Source organism: Falco peregrinus, chromosome Z (assembly GCF_023634155.1).
Source record: "Falco peregrinus isolate bFalPer1 chromosome Z, bFalPer1.pri, whole genome shotgun sequence".
Classification (NCBI taxonomy): domain Eukaryota; kingdom Metazoa; phylum Chordata; class Aves; order Falconiformes; family Falconidae; genus Falco; species Falco peregrinus.
The window spans coordinates 45,179,099-45,194,560 of NC_073739.1; the positions used below are offsets into that span (position 1 = coordinate 45,179,099).

The 15,462-nt window shown below is 44.2% G+C and overlaps 1 protein-coding gene across 2 annotated transcripts in view; it reads right to left on the reverse strand.

The window, feature by feature from the left end:
• APBA1 (amyloid beta precursor protein binding family A member 1) overlaps nt 1-1,509 on the reverse strand; it is a 90,057-nt gene extending 88,548 nt beyond the window's left edge. For both annotated transcript variants that reach the window (XM_055791094.1, XM_055791093.1), the window contains exon 1: nt 1,361-1,509. The gene's annotated coding sequence lies outside the window, so the exon portion shown is untranslated. The remainder of the gene's footprint in view (nt 1-1,360) is intronic.
• Nucleotides 1,510-15,462: the final 13,953 nt, after the last annotated feature.

A 15,462-nucleotide genomic window follows, 5' to 3' on the forward strand; every position in this document is an offset into this window, starting at 1 on the left:
CAGGCATCATGTGCTTGTTCCTACCACAGGCTGCAAAGGCAGGTGCAGCCAGCCCGGGATTTAACAGCAATGCAGCAGAACCCGGAGTACTGTGACTGGAATATTTTCCAGGAGAACTTGGTTGGGACCTCATGGGCTGCAGTCGCAGAGCAGGTGCAAAATGGCAGCGACATGAGCATACTCTTCTCAGTGGGCACAACATGATGCATGTCAAAGACAAGAGAAACGCTCCATGCCCCATCTGCTGCCCTACACCCACATTAGCTCACTCCTAATACACACAGAGTCAGGCAAACATCTCTGCCTCCTAGCTTCTCAGCAGCTATGAAAACGGCTGGATCTGCAACGTGCTCTCTCTCAAGCAAACTGCAATCCCACAGCCCAAAAAAGCTGCAACAGGGAAAAGCAAAAAGATGTTACAGTTTTCCAGCCTAGGCCCAAGTTCCCATCTCTCTTAAAAGGCTGATTTGTCGATGATGGCAAACAAAACGAGTCTTGGTAAATTGCTCCTATTAACACTGATCCTTCCAGAACGCAGCAGCACATATGGCTGCACTGATCACGACTGCGATTTAGGCAATCACGGTATCAAACTGCTTTTCCGGGAAGAAAACATGAGGATGCCTTCCGTTCCCCGAAACCAGTAGGTGATGGCAGCAGATGTCACCTCCCCCCGAGGCCTGGGCGGGAGGGCAGAACGGACAGCTCGGGCACCCCGCAGAGAGGACGAGAAGACCCAGGCCCCGCTGGGTTCCCTTCTGCAAAGCGGGACGCGGCCGCAGCGCCCGGCACCGCCTGCTGCGGGGCAGGGCTGTGCTCCGTCCCGCTGCCACCGCCACCGCTCCATCGACCACTGCGAAACACACGCACGCACACACAGCCCACCGCGCCTCTCCCTTCCCAGCACTGAAAAGACGCGGGGGGGGACGGGGGGGGGGGGGATTAAAAACATCACAACCAGCAAACCCAGTGCACCAGGGTACGCACAGCTCCAGCCACTATTATTCCACGCGTGCCCCGCCAACATTACATGACATAATTAAATGGATAAAAAGAGCGATAGCACGTAGCTGCCCGCCGGAGGCAGGAGCCGAGGCATCCATGCAGGCGCTGGCGCCGCTCCCCGCAGCCCGGGGCAGGTGCGGCGCCTCCCTCCGCCCGCGGCGCGCCGCAGCCCGCGGCCGCAGTCCCCGCTACCGGCAGGCGCAGCGAGGGCGGGAGTGCGCTAGCCGCCCCCCCCCCCCCCCGCCCGTCACCTCCACCCCCCTCGCCCGCGGGCCCACCGGCCTCCCCGCCACCCAACGGCGAGGCGGGAGGGGACGGACCCCGCCGACCGCTCCCGGCCGCGGCCCCTCCGCACCTGGTGCGGGTCCGCGCCGCCTCCTCAGCACGCAGGGCGGCTCCGGCGGGGGTGGCAGCGCAGCGCGGGGCGAGCAGCCCGGCAGCCAGCCGTTCCTCCCGCGGCCACCATCTTCCTCCTGCCGCCGCCAGCACCGCCCGGCCCGGCCCCTCCCGCCGCGCCGCGCCGCGCCGCCCCCCCGCGTCAGCACCGCCCGCCCCGCCGCGCCGCTCCCTCCGCCCCGCAGGCCGCGGGGAGCCGGGGCGGGGAGCGGCGGTAGCCGGGCGGCGGCCCCAGCCCTCCCGGAGGCGCCCGGCGCCGAGTAGCGCCGCTTTTCGGGCGGCGCGGAGGCAGCTCTTGCCCGGGTAGCACAGAGCGGGGAGGCGCCGCAGGACACGGACCTCCCCTGTCGCACGGTCCCGCAGACGCGGCTTGCCCCGGCGGGGAGGGCCGGGCTGCCCCCGCGGAGCTGCCGGGTGCCGGGTGGGTGTGCCGGGGCTGCCTGTGAGGCGGCAGGAGCCTCCCCGCAGCGTGCCGCAGCCCGCGGGAGCTGCGCCCGCTGTACAGTTCTCAGCGGTGCCTCGTCCCTGGCAGAGGGCTGCTTGCCCGCATGTGTGCACACGCACGCACAGCGCTAGCTCTCACGCCGCTCCTGTAGCCCAGGCTGCAACAGCCACTGTAACTGCTTCTGCACGCTGCCGCTCTCCGTGCGCCCCTGCCTCACGATGCCATCACGCACACAAACAAAATCCCAAATCCTCAAGACAGTGCTTTGCATTGTATGGTCGTTAAATCAATACGGCTCGACGCTCATAACCTAAAGGAACTAGCAGAAGAAATACACCTTCCCCACCCCCACACCCCCAGATTAGTACCTAATGACCAGGGGTCCTCAAACTACGGCCCGCGGGCCAGATACGGCGCCCCGGGGTCCTCGATCCGGCCCCCGGTATTTACAGACACACACACACACCACCACCACCCCCGCTGGGGGCTGGGGGGGGAAACCAAGCAGCCGCAGATGGCTGCCTGCCACTGCATCCGCGCGCCCGCCCCCCGGTTAAAAAGTTGGAGGACCCCTGCTAAAGACTTTTCAGTTTTACTTTTTTTTTTAAAAAAAGGTAGGAGTCTTTAAGATGCCTAACAACTAATGCTGAACTGTAGTACTGGTAACATAAATTGGTACATTCTAACAGTATTGTGAGTTTGTCTCTTCAGAGAATGTGATAAACGCCTGCCAAGTGTTTAGGCATGCACCACTGCAAACCATCATAAGTAATCTGCACGTATAAAGGCTTGTAATTAGTCACTATGATAGCATGGTGTTAGTTTGGAATATAATGTTTTATATATATATATAAAATATATAATATAATATACTTCTGGTTTTCCCATTCCAAAAAGACACCCAAAAGAGACTTTCTGGTTCTTGGTAATAGGGTAGCAGTTATTCCCCTGTTACGGTATGGTTCAGCCACTCTGTACACACAGGCATACTTTTATATCCTATCTAAAATGCTGCAGTACTCCACAAATGAAGACTTTGAAAATGAGAGTATGAAAAAAATGTTGTTGAAAAAGAAGGAAGAAGTTAAGAAAATATGAGTGAGCTTTGTGGTTCAGACAACTGCTACCAGATTCCTCTCCTCTATATTTAATACATTGCAACACTTTAATTTTTTTTTCCCCTCCTATGCTAATAGATTTCATTCACTGGTGTTTTTCTCTCCAATCCTGGACACATCTATCAACCTTCTAACTTTTGTAGTGAAAACAACAAAACCTGGAGGTGATGTCTGTCCCCCTTCTTCTTTTCTATGGCATCCATATATGGCCCTGCTACAGCCCCAGCTTACCACTCTTCAGGGTGTACAGAATGCGTCTGAGAGACTTCAACAGCTATTGATTCTTGGATAGTTACACTAAGTAAAACACTTGTCATCCTTCTTCTCTCAAAATAACAGAGCAGTTAGGCCTGAATGTGATCTAAATTTGCCCTGCTTTAGGAAGGACATGACCTGTAGAGGTCCCTCCTGACCTACCTTACACTGTTACGTTCCTAAAATTTAGAAGACTACTGCTAACAGTCTTCATGGCTGCTAAATTATATCAGGGAAAAGTTCCATATCCTAAATGCATTTTTTTTTCCAGAGCTCTGCTCTACCCCATTTGTTGCACAGCTCATCATGACAGGTCTTATAGCACACAAGTTGTCTGTGGACCTGAAGAGATGCTACTGCTAAAGCAACAGTATTAGTATGCTGCATTAGTGTTGAGCTTCAGGCTCTTACATATTTTCAATCTGATCATCATTATTTAGTAAATGTTTTCCTCTTTCAATTTTTGCAATTAAAATGCTGGAAATTGCCATCTGTTTTTGAGGTTAAACTTTCATTTATGCAACATAGTTTTGTTCTATCTTTTGATACCACAAAGTTGGTAATGAAGAAAAACCCTCTAAGACTTGAAGTTTTAGAAGGCAGGCATTCTTTATTACAGTGCTGGGAGCACGGGGGAATGTTTCCTCCAAGCGTGCTCACCAAGTTGCTCGAGGGTACACATGCACAGCAGAGCACTTGCACATTCACGGTGTATTACATATCATTTCCGTTCACACACACAGGTTTGGTTACAAGTTTCTTGCTTCTAACGCCAATTAGCACACATCCTCAGACAGCACGGCTGAAGGTTTTTACCAGCTGCACGTGCTCCCCAAGCAGGGGTTTGCCCTCTTTTGGGGAGGCTATTTGAGATGGAGGTCACCATCTCCCACTAGCACAATTACCTTTGTCCTACTTCCAGCTAATTTTCTGGGGGTTGCAACACCTTACCAGTTTGTCTCCTCTCACGGGCAGAACTTCCTCACATGGAGGCATCTCTCTGCATGATTTGGAGAACGGTGTTCTTACCATTATCTGTTCTTTGTTTCCCCAGGTTGACTCCCTTGATTAGAAGTCCTTTCACTCATCAGTTTTGACAACCTGAGAGTCAGCTTGACCTAAACTTTGTGCACAGATTTGTGTAACGTATAGCTAAACACTAAATCAGAGTTTGGTAATTCAGGAGTTCAGACATTTTGTCCCTTACATGACAGATCAAAAGGTTAAGACCTTTTGCTAAGCCACCAACCTTCCCTTAACAGAATACTTCAACATAAATGTATATACAGTGGTATCTGTACAGTGGCATCACTCTCTCTGGAAACACAGAAACAATTTTGTGCTCTGTAAAGCCACACTTACATGAAATTAACCTCCTGAACAAATGTAAACTACCCTTTTAAAACTGACCAGTTCCCCTTTAAATATAGTAAATAAAACCTGACTGAAAAACTAGTATCAAAAGCACAAGACTTATCTGTAACACTTATAAAATGAAGAAATGCTGTGGATGAATTTATACAATCTGCTGGACAACCTTGTGAGAGTGACAGTGTTCCAAGTCATTCTGGCAATCCGTAACAAATGCAAATCAACCAACTTCTGGCACATTCAGGCACTCTTGCTGCATAAATCGTGCTATTTAAACTGAACCAATTTTTCATTGTATATGTAGTTTTTTTGACCCCCTGTGTTTCAATTTAAAGACAAGCATTTGCATTGTCCCTTGTGTCAATGGCTTTTAAGGCTTGCCCCCTGCCAATGACCAAGACATGCTTACCTTAGGGGAACATGGGTGTAAACAGGCCTTTCTTCCCAAACTCCTGCACCAGCTGAAACCAGCCTCGCTGCCTGCCTCACATAAGTCTTGTGATTACACCTGCAGCTCAGCACTGCTGTGAAGGTAGAAAGGCAGATGGAAATGGATTTTGGAGAGCCCTTGTTCCCCTTGGCTCCTGAGTACACAGGGAGGTCCTCTGGGCTTCATGGACAGAGTTGTATGTGGCTGAATCTGCTCCACAACAGTCTGCCTTTGTTCTTGTAATATTTTAGGGTTGTTTGCCGCAAGCTGCTCTGTGAATATCATCAAAGCATCTATCTCACAGAGAAGAGCCTGGCCCAGGTTTCATATGGACATCTCGTTAGCTGGGCCTGGATATTTCAAAGGGGAAGAAGTTATGCTGAAGGTTTATCTTTTCAGGAAAAAACTACACTCTCTAAAGCCCAATAATTAGACACATTCCACCTCTATTTATATACCCATTAGCCTAGATAAAAGCCTTGGCCATGGCAGCTCAGACACTTTCATAGAATCATAGAATGGTTTGGGTTGGAAGGGACTCAGATCACCTGGGTTCAGGTGGGTTAAAATCACCAAGTTCCAACCCACCTGTCATGGGCAGGGACACCTTCCACTAGACCAGGTTGCTCAAAGCCCCATCCAACCTGGCCTTGAACATTTCTAGGGATGGGACATCCACAGCTTCTCTGGACAACCTGTTCCAGTGCCTCACCACCCTCACAGTGAAGAATTTCTTCCTTATATCTAACCTAAATCTACTCTCTTCCAGTTTAAGGCCCTTACCCCTTATCCTATCACTACATGCCCTTGTAAAAAGTCCCTCTCCAGCTTTCTGGTAGGTCCCCTTTAGGTACTGCAGGGCTGCTGTAAGGTCTCCCTGGAGCCTTCTCTTCTCCAGGCTGAACAACACCAACTCTCTCAGCCTGTCTGCGTAGGAGAGGTGCTCCATCCCTCTGATCATCTTTGTGACCCTCCTGTGGACTCACTCCATCAGGTCCATGTCCTTCTTATGTTGGGAGCCCCAGAGCTGAACATTAGTCTACTAATCCAGTCAGCTTGTATGTTTTTTTTTTCCAATAATGTTGTTTTTTCCAGTCTTGGGCCAAAGGCAAAACAGCTCTTGAAGGCTGAAAAGACCATTGCAAGCTTGACATAGTTTTAAGGTCAGATCTTTTCCCATGAGGGACAGAAATGAGTGCTTTTTAACTGTCTGAAACCTCGGGATTACAGCTTTCATATGTCAAAAAGCATTAGTCTCTGACCGGTGGTGTGTGAATTATCTGCTGCTAGAAGACTGTGGGCTGCTTCAGAAGTGCTTGCTGGTACTGAAGTAGGTAGCTTTCAGAAATGTATATGTTTTCAGATTCTGATACTGGACCAATGAATTGAAGGAAGGCGTTTATATGAATAAAATCTCCTAGACTCAACCAGTTTATCATCTTGATTAGCTTGGTCTGAAATGGCTAAGTCGGGAGTATGGAGTCTGATCTATGGTTTTCAAGCCTAGAAGTGACCAGTATTGTCAACTATTCTGACTTCCCGTGTGACATAGCTGCAAAATTTCACCGTGTGTGTCTGCAACCAGCCTGTAACTCATTAGCAGCATAACGAACACTTGGGTTCCATGGGAATTTTCCTTTATAAAGTGATTTTCCATGTCTGGAAATGATACCTTAACATATCTTCAAGCACTCCTGCACACTAGACAGGTGCACAAAAAGGATGTCTAGCTTTTTCTTTATCACTTGAATGGGGGTAGTCTTTAGGGTAGTAGTGGAAGATCTCAAAGGCTTTGTTCTGTAAATGTTTCTTTGCCCTTTCCTTTGGTTATATATTATGACACACTAGCAAGATGGCCTCTAATTAACTGTGATTCAACAGCCTTTGAAGTCTCCTACTACTGTTTCAAGCATTGGTCATTGCTCCCAAAAAGTTCGATGTGATTTCAACAAATCCTATTGTCCAATGATTCCCATCATCCCATTGACCAAGCTTTGGAGTAGCCATCCCGTATATTACAATAGAAAACTTCAGCTCTGTTGGGTTGCAATTATAATAGCCTGTCCACCCGTAACCTGTAAAAACAGGTTGTCTCTTTCCTAATGTTGTAATGGTCAGAAGGGACAGTATATCACTAATTATGCTTTTAAGTATTTACTCTGAGGGGCCACGTACTAAATATTTCACCAATTTAAATTATAAAGAATGCAGCCTTATCTATGAAGAGGCCTTAAATAGACAGCTGGCAAAGAGAAAGCTCTTCAGCATATAATAAAGTAAACCTGCTGTGCCCTCCAGAATACTAAGCAATAGACTTAATCACAAAATTAATAAAATCCCGAAGATACAAAAAAATTCTGAAAGCTTGAGATATAATAAAAGGAACAAATAATCAGCCAGGAATCAGCTATATAGAGAGTATCATGATATGTGGTAGTATTTGAGGAAGCAACAGCACATTGAAGCAGGCAATTCTGAAAGTTTGAAGATATGCTGAAGGACTATAATCTACTTGAAGGGCACTATCAATTTACTATCCCCCTTTTTACACACTGTAGATAATTTTGCTTCACACTTCCCCTTCACTACTGAATGAGTCAAGTCACTTTTTCATACTGTTTTTACATTTTTTTGAGACATAAGGATAGATATGCAATAAAGCTGATAGTAGTTCTTTATATCGAACTATCGAATAAATCAAAAATATATTTTTCCACAAAGCTTTAACAGTTTAAAGACAATTTGAGAAAACCCCCTTTGTATTATGGATTATAATATATATTCAGACTATGACAAGAACACCCTAGGATTTTTAATGTCCATGGTGATGGAAGATAAAGGATATTTTCCAGGTATAACAGCCAAAAGAAGTATTTGTGTAGTGAGTATAAAGTACCTTACTTTTGGTACTTCATCTATGTAAAATACCTGGCTTCTTACTGCTTTGGCTTTTTTGTTTTTTTTTTCAGAGCAGCCTTGAACAGAACATGGTATTTACCAAAGCCAATGAAATCAGAAAAAGCATCTTGCACTTAGTACAACCAACTGAGACTTTTCGTATTTTTCGTACAGGTGCACAAAGGAATCTCTAACAAAAGTTACACATCAGAAACCTGTCAGAAAGAATAAAAAGGTTAAATTAAATATGCCATCTGCTTTTGTAGTTTTACCCTGATAGATCTTTAGTAGGTTATAGAAGCCAGCACATGCAAACAGTGGGAAAAGGAGCCACAGGGACCCTGGAGAAGACTGACTTGATTTACCTTACCTTGTGCTCCTCCTCAGCTACCTCCATATGTAGGATTTTGAGGGGCTGGCCTCTTGGCAGCATCCTGATTATTTGCGACTGCTGGAACCAAGGGTGGAGGTGTGGGACTCCTGGTGAAAACCACAGGCATTGCCATTGCCTCCCTGTAGCTGTGTGGTATGAAGGCAATTTTCAGGCAAGAGGTAAGAAATAAGGTCTTGCTGAAAATTACTTCTTTTTGCCCTTATCAAAAATTCCTGTGACATGAGCATTTTCCCTCTGAATATCTTTTGTGTTAAGCTTATTAGCAAGGACGTTTCAATGCCACTTGCTTATCTTTGACTTCCTATTTTCCAGGCCTTTCGTTTCAGACCTGAATTATTTCCCTCAGCAATCTCCACCAGCACTCTAGAAGTGAAGCAAATAGCTCCGCTGCTGGTTTTATACCTCAATCTGCCTGCTTGTGAGATCTACACAGTGGATGGGGCAATCGAACACTACTTCATTCTTCCCCATCTAAGACCTAGCAGCAGATGGAGATAGGATATCGTAAGTCCACCCAAATGACCTTCTCTAGCAGTGACTCTTCAGAGTCACAGAACCTGTGGATCAGATTCATCTATACAGGGAAAAAAAAAGTTAAGAAATATTACGGGCTATGTGTCTTCTAGCAGAGTGATTTTACCAACAGCTTTGCCTCTGTTTTGTCTTTCCATTACAGCACAGTTTCTGAGGTGTCTCAGGGAGAGCGATATGCAAGTGAGTTTAGAACGTAATTCAGAGAAGACAGAAGCGGTGTGTGGTTTGCAATATTGAAAGAAGCATAAGACTTGGCAGCGTCAGTGCCACTCTATCTGTTGGTGAGGCAGACAATGCCCCTTACCAAAGACACTTGCAAGGAGCATGGACGGTAGGAGTGCTTGCTCTACAGAATGTGAAAAGTCCTGAACAACCCTATCATTAATCAGGTGACTGGATTTTTTTTCTCAGTGGGGATTTTCCGCCACTACAGCAGCATGCCAAATGGTACCCTCACTGGTGGGCTGGTTCCTGGAGCCAGGTACTTCTAGCATTGCATGCAATGCCATAGAAACCAGTCACAGCATCAGCCCAACTGCTTGGCAAAACCAGGCGAGAGCTAGGCTCAGCTCCAGTTTTGTAATCCATAGCCTCAGTTTCAGTCTTTAAATTAATGACTTGGCACAGTATCCACAATAGCTTTGTCTTTGGATTTCAGCAAGTGGGAAGGACCTCAGCTGAGGCACTTCTACTGGTAACCTTAATGAGGAGTCCAAGAGAGAGCTTAGAGTTTAATGTTAAGAGTTTCATTTTTAGGAGTCCAAGAGTTACCAAGAGGTAACTCCCAGTGAAGGATCCCTGGAGGCACAGACTCCATCCTGCTAGCGATCTACTGGATCCAGCAGATCACTTGCACATAGGTGGCTTTCAGAACATGCCACAAGTGTTATTTTTTCAAGGTGAAGCTGGTAACAGGTATCAGGTGTGGTCTTTTACCATTTTTTCTTTGAAGCACATAAATGTCACAGTGGTAGCCGTCCCAGGCAAAAAAATACATCACATCATATCACACCTGCTGTTTGAGCACTTCGCAGCTGTTTACATTTTAGGCCTCACCACACTGCCTGTCAGGACTGGAAGTGCTCCTTTAAACACTGTTTGAAAGAGAAGTGCTGGTGAAAACATTTTTTTTTTCATTATAAAGTGGCCACTAATTGTATGTGATCCCTTTTCAAGTGTCAGTCTCATGATAATTTGTGATACCTGGGCCTTGCCCATCGGAGAATTGTAATATAAGTTTGAAGGAGTCAGCGTCTTGTCCAAAGTTCAGTAAAAAAATAAAGACAAAACCAAAACCCAACCTAGCATAACTTACTACAAATCACTGAGGAAATTGTCTGGGGTGGGGAGGGTCTTGCATTCAGACCACAGGGGCAAATATGAGAATAAAAAAGTTAAAAGATTTTACTGAATTGGAAAGCAATTAAAATATACAAGTGTTAGCAGACCAAACATGAGAAGCTGTCACAGAAGTAGTCAAGAATATTTGTGGGGTTTAATGATGAGTGGAGTTGGATAATAAAGTTTTGTGGAAAATTGAAATTGTTCTCTGAGAACACAGAAGGAACAGACTAAATGAAAAACAATGGCCTGTCTAGATTTGTGTTTACACTAACATTTGCATTCATTCGAATTACAAGAGCTATGATTGTATATGAACTCTCTTATAACACGTTTTTTAAGGTGATGGTGAAGCATAGAGATAAATCAACTTCTAAATGTTAAGTGTGTTACTCTGTAAGCTGAAAATGGAGCATCTGCCTTGTCAAACTAAATTAGCACAGGAGGAGGCCTGCTTATTTAAATCAAGTTCAGATACGCCTGTTGAGTATAGAAAGATCCTTTCATACCCTCCATTTGGAAAAGCTTCACTTAATGGAGGACTGTGCATAAACTCTAGGCACCTAATGGCAGAAGGCAGCAACGAATGAGATGTGAAGTCCATTTGAAAGATGATGTATTTCATGCACAATTCCTTTCCACTGACATTTTTTCCTCTTGCAAAATAAGATTGCTGAATCAGGTTTGAAGGGGGCTGTTACTTGGAGAGGTGAAAATTGTGGGTGGCGCAAGTGAGTGAAAGGGTTCAGTGGATGGCTAGTTAAGAAATGTTCTGGCATGTGCACATGAACCAAATTAAGGTGAAAGGCAGCCTTATGGCTTTTGCTAAAGAAATGGGATCTTTGATTCCCTTGGTGAAGAAATTTCACCCATTCTTCAAATATGTACATAGGTACATAAATGTATGTTCACACAGAATGTGTTTTTTACAAGGACAAGAGGAAGAGAAGATCCTAGATCTACATTTTTGTCCCTCTTAGGAGAGTTACAGGAGACAGATGTGCTTCCAAACCAGTATAGACAAATTTAAAGTACTGAGAGCACAGTTCTTTTAAAAAAATGTTTGTGTTGCTGTAAAGATGTACCCAGCTATTATGGTTACATGTATTCTCTTTGGTTTACTTTAGCTTAATTTTAGCTGAAAGTAGCCTGATATCTCAGACCTCTCCTGTGGTTTTGTTGTTGTCATGGTTTTACAATATGTCACCATAAGAATAAATTGAAATATGTTAAAAGATTAAAGAAGGAAGCAAGCAAGCACTTTTTTTTTTTTTAATTAAACTTTTATTAAAATGAAGCCTGGTTTTATTGATTGAGAATATTATTTCTTTATATCGATCTATACTGAAAATAATACACTTCATAGCTAATGCATAGGAAGACGCCCTACTTGTAAATTGTTTGCATTTCAATTGTTAAATCAGAACAACGGGTGCTGGAGACCTTCCTGAGCAAAGGCTGCTATGAAAACAGTATGTGCAGAAATTAATTTCACTAGTAGTTTTGAAGCAAACTATGGTAGGTAGGAGTTTAAAAAGTTAAACTGTTATAAGTTTTTTCTATATCCAATATGTTCACAAAAAAATATCAATACTAAGACTGAATACTGTGGTTCATATGTGGTATATCACAAAAATGCCAGGTATTCCTTTGCGGCAGTTATAACACTGCAGTCTCAGTAAAAATTATGCACCCTACTCATTAACCTAAGCACTTTCTATCTACTGTGTTTGTGGAATTTAGAAAATGAAATCACAAAAAATATATATACATCCATATATATTCTTGTATTATTGGAAAACATAGGAATACAGAGATCACTCAAACTGGAATTTAAAATTTCCATGCAGACAGAATTTATCTCCTTTGAGTGCATGACCAATGGCCTAAGGAGGCTGAGCCAGACCAGACAGTGGTGTCCCAGATGCCTCTTCCAGAGGATTCTTGTGCGATAATTCATTAAACAATCTGCATTTTGTTAAATATATGCATGCTGAGTATTCTTTGTTTTTTGGGTCCCTAGTAGGACCTGTGGTGTGCTGAGCAATGCAGAGCACCGCCACTGGAAAGGAATTTCGTGAATGTTAGAAATGCTATATAAAATGCTCTGTATACAAAGGCCTCAGGTTTTTCAAAGCAGGGTCAAAATTAATGGCTATTTTCCTCAGCTTTGGTCTTTAGCTTTACTGGGTTAATAACCTATGTATAAAGCATGGGCAGTGTTGCTTTATTTTATAGGAAAACAGAGAAAACTATGAAATATGGAATTAAAGCACTAACAGCTATGTTCACTGTCCTTAAACAAAATATCAAATCCTATATATCAAATATTAATATCAAAATTCCATTCATTCCAATATGAAGTAAACAGACTGTAGACTCCCTGAGGATAGAGACGCCAGCCATCACAATGTTAACTATCAAAACACTAACCACTAAGTGCTGACACTCTCAGGATCAACAACTATAAGACCAAGGATTTTTGTTTCTTTTCTCCCTTGCCATTACCTTTAGTTATTAATAATCTGTTCTAGCATAACTAACAAGCCCTTTCACAACACGTGACATGACTCAGGCTCTTCAGAACAAAAGTGACAGCAGGCAGGTGCTAAACACAAAAGCACAGATTAAATCCTAGATTCATCAAAATGAAACCAACAGTTGCAAATTACTCCCCTTTTGTCCCACAGCATACTGCTTAGCACATTCAACTACTGCACAGTTACCTTCTTTGCCGGAGCCGGGACACACTCCTTATTCTTCCTATGGAACCTTTGGCACTACAAAAAAAAACAAAGAAAAAGAAGGGGAAAAAAAAGGCAAAACACTTATTCACCAGTCCAGAAAATAACAAAGCGAGAGAAAAAGAAGTACGACAATATCTTGCAAACTAGTCACCGTACAGGGTGGTGTAAGGAAGGTTCAACTTCACTGACATCGCCGCATTCCCAGAAACACTCAGTGTAAAGTAGCTTTTACCCTTCACAAAAAGGACAGATCAGGCTTGAGATCTTCTGAGCAGCAGGTCCATTGGCCTGCTCCCTGCAGTGGTACAGCAGGTCTCTCATGCTGCATGATTAAGTCTCCTTTGGGGTAGCGATCCTGTCTTACAATCAGTGTGACACAAAGAGCTAAATAATTCAGCAGGCTTCACCTCATCCCCTCCTTTGTCCTCCAGATTTAAGAGAAAATATGTTTTATATTTCTGCTTCCCTTATAGAAACCTCTAAGAAAGGGACGGAGATACGTACCTTCCTTCTTCTCTCGTCAACGTCCAAAGTTATCAACAGGTTGTTCCTGTGCCACCTTCTACTAGCTCCCACAAGTGATCTGACAGTTTCACCCATGTGCTGGTTAAGTCTGCAGTACTTGCTAGTACTGTTAGCAAGGATAGAAAAGAATTAGTATTACCCCAGTTCATTTTTCAGTTCTTAAATATGACTCAGTGCAGGCAGCTTTGCCCTGCTGTGCACCAATAAGCATTGTAAGTTTGCATCACCATTTTCAACTAAGTGGCATGCACTTCGTTAATGCAGGTATGTTCTCTCCCACACAAGTTTTAGGCTTTTGTAATTGAAGACCCACTGCTGTCTGAGAAAACCCCAAATCTTGTAAGACAGAAAAGGAATTGATCTATTTATATTTCATATTGTTCCCCTTCCATCTCCATCCTAGCCCATAAGAAACTACTTCTCACCTCTGACACACACTCTCCTCTCCAGTTCCTCAATGAGAGCAGCTGCAGTTTTCCCTGCATGTAAGATGGTGCAGTCACAGATGGAGCAGCTGGAATAGTATTTTGTTTCTGTATTAGCTGAAGTCAAGCACCGCTAAACTGAATAGGCTGTGTTTGCTGAAACCAATCAATCTATTTTTTCAAGGCTTTTTCAAGCTTTTACATTTCCAGTCAAACTGAAAAAGGCTTCAGATAGTAAAGAATAAAGTTGTCACAGGGTATGATAAACTACACTGAAGCAAGACTTTCAACTTCCTTGAAAACAGGCAAACATATTTGTGCAAGGGTATGCAGGAGAGAGCCTCTGCTCCCTTAAGGGTATCTGGTCAAGGGCCTTTTTAATACCAAAGGCAATAATAAGTAAAAGGGGAAGCCATAAACAAGAACACAGAGAGACACAAACCCAACAGATGAACTAACAGAAACAAAGGCAAGAAAGATCTCATCAGTCATACTAACAGATGGGTTATTAAGAAACCACAGGTAAATCAGAAAGTTGCAACTGATTAAATGCAAACCCTAGCGGGTCAGTGAAGCTGTGCAGACTGACGAAGGAATGTGCAGGAATGGGGACAGGGAGGAAAAAAGTAGTTGCAGACAGCAAGGAGCGCAAAAGGGGCCAGTCACCTGCAAAACGGGGCCAGAGAGTACATTGTAAAGACAGCAGTTATGCATGGAGAGGAAGGTTCCCCTTTCCATTTACGTCAGAAAAAAGCCATATTGCCCTTCGGTAGTGAAGTCATCCCAACCAGTATAGAAATTAAGGTCAACGGATTGTCAGTGGCTACAAAATTTTCATGGCTCTGTTGCCTAAACTCCTGTATTGACTATATGTTAAACAAGTATGTACACAAAGTTTAGGTCACACCGATCCACCCTCTCAAGTCATCAAAACCGATGAGTGAAAGGACTTCTAACCAAAGAAGAAACAAAGAACAGATAATGGTAAGAACACCGTTCTCCAAATCATGCAGAGAGATGCCTCCATGTGAGGAAGTTCTGCCCGTGAGAGGAGACAAATTGGTAAGGTGTTGCAACCCCCAGAAAATTAGCTGGAAGTAAGACAAAGGTAATTGTGCTAGTGGGAGATGGTGACCTCCAACTCAAACAGCCTCCCCAAAAGAGGGCAAACCCCTGCTTGGGGAGCACGTGCAGCTGGTAAAAACCTTCAGCCGTGCTGTCTGAGGATGTCTGCTAATTGGCGTTAGAAGCAAGAAACTTGTAACCAACCCTGTGTGTGTGAACGGAAATGAGTATGTAATACACTGTGAATGTGCAAGTGCTCTGCTGTGCATGTGTACCCTCGAGCACCTTGGTGAGCACGCTTGAGGGATAAACCAATGTTGGCTTTATAAACTATCATTTGGTTCGGAGAGTTTTCCTGGTTACCATTTTTGGTAACACCATGTTTTTCATTAGGTACATGTGTAAAATAATGAACTAACACCACATAAGAAAACAAATGAAAAATGTGGTATGTTTAGATGGTCATTCTCTTCTACTTGCACTTCATAATATTTATTTGTTCTCTAGTACAGG